This window comes from Neophocaena asiaeorientalis, unplaced genomic scaffold (genome assembly GCF_003031525.2).
Source record: "Neophocaena asiaeorientalis asiaeorientalis breed wild unplaced genomic scaffold, Neophocaena_asiaeorientalis_V1.1 scaffold75, whole genome shotgun sequence".
In the NCBI taxonomy this organism is placed as follows: Eukaryota; Metazoa; Chordata; class Mammalia; order Artiodactyla; family Phocoenidae; genus Neophocaena; species Neophocaena asiaeorientalis.
In genome coordinates, this window is record NW_020172719.1 from 629,816 (window position 1) to 635,564 (window position 5,749).

General features: G+C 50.4%; 1 protein-coding gene across 1 annotated transcript in view; it reads left to right on the forward strand.

Annotated features, from left to right (window-relative positions):
• The first annotated feature begins 999 nt into the window (after positions 1 to 999).
• The window catches only part of VGLL4 (vestigial like family member 4), a 157,002-nt gene continuing 152,252 nt past the window's right edge, over positions 1,000 to 5,749 (forward strand). The window contains exon 1 of the mRNA XM_024740188.1: positions 1,000 to 1,017. The gene's annotated coding sequence lies outside the window, so the exon portion shown is untranslated. The remainder of the gene's footprint in view (positions 1,018 to 5,749) is intronic.

The following is a 5,749-nucleotide window of genomic DNA, read 5'->3' on the forward strand; positions in this document are numbered from 1 at the left end:
CAAAGTTCACGAGTACTGTAAACATTTAACAAAGGCAGCTAATACCCTTCTAGGAGGCAATATGATGTGGACCAGTGCTGAACACATAATGTGAGTATGAATCATCTGGGTTCTAATTCAGTAGGCCTGGGTGGGCCTGAGATTCTAATTCAGTAGGCCTGGGTGGGCCTGAGATTCTAATTCAGTAGGGCCTGGGTGAGCCTGAGATTCTAATTCAGTAGGCCTGGGTGGGCCTGAGAGTGTGCATTACTAGCAAGTTCCCAGGGGCTGTCTGCTGTGGCTGACAGGCTAAACACGTGGACTCCACAATCAGACTGCCAGTGTTCAATTCTAGTTGTGCCCTTATTATCTTTAAGACCTCGACAAGTTATTTAACCTTTCAATGCTTCAGTTTCTTTATTTGCTTCATAGGGGTATTTACAGTCCCTATCTCACAGGGCTCTTGTGAGGCTTAATTATCTTAAAGCACTTAGTGCCTGGGCCGTAGGTAAGTGCTCATTAAGTGTTAGGTATCATTATTTTAGATTATTTCTTATTCTGTACTCTCTCACTGAAATAAGACCATTTGGGTTTTCCCGCTAGTTACTTTGGCCCCCAGAAAAGTAGAAATTCACCTGTTCTCTATGAGAAAAGAGAGAAGTTATTGCTAGAAGGTATTCGTAGAGCTCTTCTAGATCAAAAATGGCAAACATCTGATTCAGCAGTTCCTATTCCCCACCCACAGCAGACATTACTAATCAATCTTGACATTCTTTTTTCATTGAACCTCAACAATAGCTTCAGAGGCCTTCTTAAGGGAGCTGAAGCACAGCTGGTGCTCAAGATGAAACCTGTGTGCCGAAAGTGATCTGGTCTAAGCTCCTCCCAGAAGTGGAGGCTTAGCCCCAGGGCTGCAAGCTGACTGAGTGTGAACTAGAACCTACATCTGTGCTCTCTGTGGAACGAGTTGGAGTGAAGAAAGCAAGAAAGGAAGACAGGAGAGATTCACAAGAGCACGTTAGAAGCAAAGGGATACAGGTAGAGAAAGACTTTCTTCATAGACAGGTTAGTGCATCTAGAAGAACAATAAGAGTCCCTGTGCACTGCGACCATTTCAGATTGGCAGCCATTGGGGTTTCCCTTATGACCCCTATGGCGTATGACATGGGAAGACACCCTGAAAAGTGAACTACTTATCGGGAATGTGGTGTGGAAAAGAAAACTGTCTTTACAGTACTAACTGGGGAGGCCTTAAAAAATCGAAAGGAACAAATGGAAAGGCAAAGACCTTCTTCCCACTTAATTGAACTCCTGAGGGCTTTTCCATGTGTGAGTTATTATCTGTCTTGATGGGGCAGCTGTGCGTCCACCCTGTAATTCTGCCTCTCCCCGCTCTCAGTTTTCATCACTGGACCACGCTTGACGTTACAGGCCATCGTGGACCCAGGACTTCAAGGTAAATCAGATTGTGGCCATTTTTGTGGATTGGTAGAAAGACAAGAATCAGATCTTCTCTCTGAGCAGTTTGAATGATGAAGGTATGAAAGGAGTCAGTTACTGGTGGGGGCAAAAGCCAAAAGGGGGAGTAGGGGCAGTAATAAGGGAGCCAAAGTGAAGAGGAGGCTCCTTGGTAGGTAAATGAGGAAGAATTAAACTGCGAGGAGGCACAGAGAAACGGAGAGGGAGTCTGGGTAACGACTCTGTGGCCCGTGGGGGAGGCAGAACCGTGGTTCCCAGAGCCGCCTTTTCGTGAACTTTCTTCCCTTTTAATTAATATGGAAAATTTCAAATCTATGCAAGATTCGACAGAACAGCGACTTCCCTGGCGGTCCAGGCTTCCACTGCAGGGGGCACGGGTTCCATCCCCGGTGGGTCGGTCGGGGAACCAGGATCCCACATGCTGCCGGGCTTAAAAAAAAAAAAAAGAGTAGACGGAATAGTATAACCCCCGGCCCCCATACCCATCCCTCCGCTTCAACCGTGATCGACTCAGGGTCCATCTTGTTTCTTCTCTAGCTCCACTCACTCACCTTCTTGATTATTTTTATTTATTTTAAATAAACTTCTGATGCACTTATAAAATCCTTGCTTTGAAACACATTCTTATCAGTGGTCCATGCACAGCCTTCCTTATTATCATTTTAGTTACTTACTTAAAGTAGTTTTTTTGTTTGTTTGTTTTTCAATTTAGAAGTTTGCCCAATTTTTTCTTTTACCTCCTTAAATATATTTTTTATTATGGTAAAATATACATAGCATAAAATTTACTATTTTAACCATTTTAAGTGTGTAGTTCAGTGGCATCCACATTGCTGTGCAACTATCACTTAAGTAGTTAATTTTATTTATTATTATTTTTTTGCGGTACGCGGGCCTCTCACTGTTGTGGCCTCTCCCGTTGCGGAGCACAGGCTCCGGACGCGCAGGCTCAGCGGCCATGGCTCACGGGCCCAGCCGCTCCGCGGCATGTGGGATCTTCCCGGACCGGGGCACGAACCCATGTCCCCTGCATCGGCAGGCGGACTCTCAACCACTGCGCCACCAGGGAAGCCCTAAGTAGTTAATTTTAATAGTGAACCCGTGAACCCATCAACCGAAAACTAAGACTTTGACAATGACCTACATCTAACCAATGGTTCCCTGCCACCCACCCCGTGCAGTTCCCCTCCCCAGGTAACCATCATTCTGAGTTCTCTCATCACCCTTCCCTTCTTTTTTACATAGTTTTATTGCAGGTGCATGTACCACCACAATTATTTTTCGTGGTATTTGTAACATCACAAACAGGATGTTATGCTGTGCGTAATCTTTGGGGACTTGCTTTTTTCACTCACTATTGTCAAGATTCCCCTCTATTGCTGCAGGCCTCTGTGGAAGTCGCTCGTTTAGGCTGCTGTTTACATTCCCTTGTGTGGACAGTCCGTGTCTGACACATTCCACCTCCAGCGCACTTCTGTCTTGACAGCATACCTTCCTTTTCTTATGGTAGCTTGAGCGTGTCTCTCATCTGCTTGATCAAGACGTTCAGACTGAAACCACCCTGGTTAGATGTGGCCAGGGAGAAGTCACACTAATGCTGATGTAAGGGAAGCAGCGAGATTAATCCTTGGAAAGGTTGAAGACTGGCCACATCCATGAGGAAAGGCCCTCTGTCCCCATGATTTATCTGCAGAGTAAGGCTCGCTCTAAGCAGTGATGGAAATTAAAGAGGCAGCTTTAGGACCTCCACCCTGACCCCAGATGGAAATCATTTTGCAGTACGCAAATGGCAGAGCTGTCATACAGATCAAATGAGATAATGATATGTGGGGACACTTTGTAAACCCCAGAGCCGTTTTATAAATGCGCAGTTGCATGGTGACTGTTATCATTACTCATTTGCATTATCTAGACAAATCATTTTCCTATCCCTCCATGATTACGGTGGCTGTCTGTTTATATGGTGCCCCAGCAAGACTGGGTTTAAGGGAGGTAGAGAGAAGGGGAGAGATGTGAATGTTCACCAGATATTCTGTCTGGTCTTCAGTCCCTGCAACTGCTCTTTAAATTAAGAATTGTCTCTGTTTTACAGATGAGAAAACTGGGCTTGATAACATGCCCAAAGTTATAACTTTGGGCATGTTATAACTTCATAACTGACAGAGGTGGGGTTTGATTCAAATTCAGGTTTGTTCAAATCCAAAGCCCCTCCTCTGTTGTCACACTTCCCGAAATCTGCCCCAGCAGTCCGCACCCTTTCCTCATTCCACGTCTTCATGTGGCAGGATGAAAACCTCCTCTTTAGGATCTTTCTCAGGAATTTTTTCCCCTAGTCTGAGACCATTGATTAACTAAAATGGAGTCTAAGTAAAAATGTCTCTGGGAAGACTGGGAACCTTCCCGAGCTTTAATTTGTGCGCTTTAATCTGGGAACCAGGGGAACAGGCGTGGTTATGCTTGGGTCAACTTGTCACCTGGGTCATCCTATCTCCGTTGGCCCTGTGTGGACAGCAGGAGAGTGTATTTCACAGGGGGCCGCAAGACCGTGGCTCGGGTTCAGGCAATGCCTCGCCGCGGTTTAGGTACAGCTAATCTCACTGTAAAGTGGAACTATCTATACCTGTCCTGCTCCCCATCTCGGGGCTAAGATCCAATGAGATAACAGGCTGTGACCCCATATAATTGGATGAGGTAATACATGGGAAAACAGTTTGAAAACTGCAAAGCATTTCCCCCCAGCATTAATGTAAGCTGGTATTTGTTTTCGTTATCATTCCATCTCAGCAGAGCCGTTTCCCAGGGAAAGCCCTATAGCAGGAACCCCTAATGATGACTGAGGTCTGAGAACAGCCAGAAGGCAAGCAACATGAAGCCATTTCAAGCAAACCAGAGGAAGTCCAGTCCCTGACTATTTATTTTATGAAGTTAGCGGCTGGGTACGTTAAGCAAATGTTTTCTTAATTGTGGCAGTATGAGAAAACAATGGGGCAAGGGCTGCCGGGGACCGGGGAGGATCAGGCCCCCACCCCTCCTACCCACACCCCGAAATCTCCAGAGAATGACAGCAAAAAAATAAAGACAGGGCTTTTCTTTTCGTGGTCACATGTCTACGCTGCTGCTGTAATAAGAACCTGCACCGATTAGAAATGTTTCGCCCCCTCCTCTCTGCCCCTTCCCGGGCACGTTGCGGAGCAGACCGGGCTGTGGACTCCGGGAGTGTGCCAGACACAGCAAACACCGGTGTGTGAGCGCCTGGAGGGGGCTCTTTCCACCCCGAACTCTCTCCCTTCCTCCTCGGTTCCCTCCCTTCCACACTGACTTCATTTACTAGGACTTCCTCCTCCGGGCGAGGGAGGGGGAGGAAAGACGCTGCCGTGCGCCCGTGGGGTGTGTGTGGAGTGCGGGGTGTAAAATGCTGTAATGAGAGGCAGCCGAGCGGCGTCTGAGAGCCGGGAGCTGCAGCAGCCGTTCTGATCGCGGTGGCACCTGAGCGCTCACCTCCCCAAGCTAGTGCGACCTGTCCCTTCAGGTGCGTGTGTGGTCGCCGGCCTGTCTGGCAGAGCGGCTGGGGGTGTGCGGGTCACGAGCGGGCGAACCAGTGCCCCAGGTCGGCGGCCCGTGGAGCTTGGAGCCCGGGAAACGGGAAGCGCTGGCGTGCGCGGCGCTGCGGCGGCTGAGCTGGCGTGGACGCCGACCCCCGGGCGCCTTCCCTGGGCAGCTTAGCGAGCCGCTCTGCGTGATAGGCGGGGACGCGTGCGGGTCTGGAGCCGAGGGCTGCGGAGGTGCCGCAGGTACGGCGCGAATGCGCGGGCACTTGGCCGGCTGCGTGGCGGTTAAGGGGCAGGGAGGTTAAGGGACAGTGGGTAATGGATCGGGTCGACTGTGGTCGTCGTGGTCATGTGTGCTGTGTCCACCGGATGCGAGAGCCTACTGTGTGCATGCGGGGGAGGGGGGAGGCGTGCTGGCCCGTAGCGGCGAGCCCCTGGGCGCGCACGAGAGGTTCGTTTATGTTCGTGCGTGTGCACCAAAGCTGTGTTCCCGCTGCCTGGGCCTCTGGGGTTCGGTCCGGTGTGTGTCAGAGGCTGGTGCACACCGCGTGCGCTGGGTCCACGCGCTCCCCGGGGTCGAGCGCAGCCCGGGCCCCATGCGGACGTTGGCCGCCCGAGCACGTCTGCATCCGTTGGGTAGGTGCGAGCTGCCGTCAGGCGTGGAGCGGGTGGGGGAGGGAAATGAGCCTTCCCCGGGCGCGCGAGGCCCTGCCCCCGCCTCCCCGCCGTCTCACCTGGGCCCG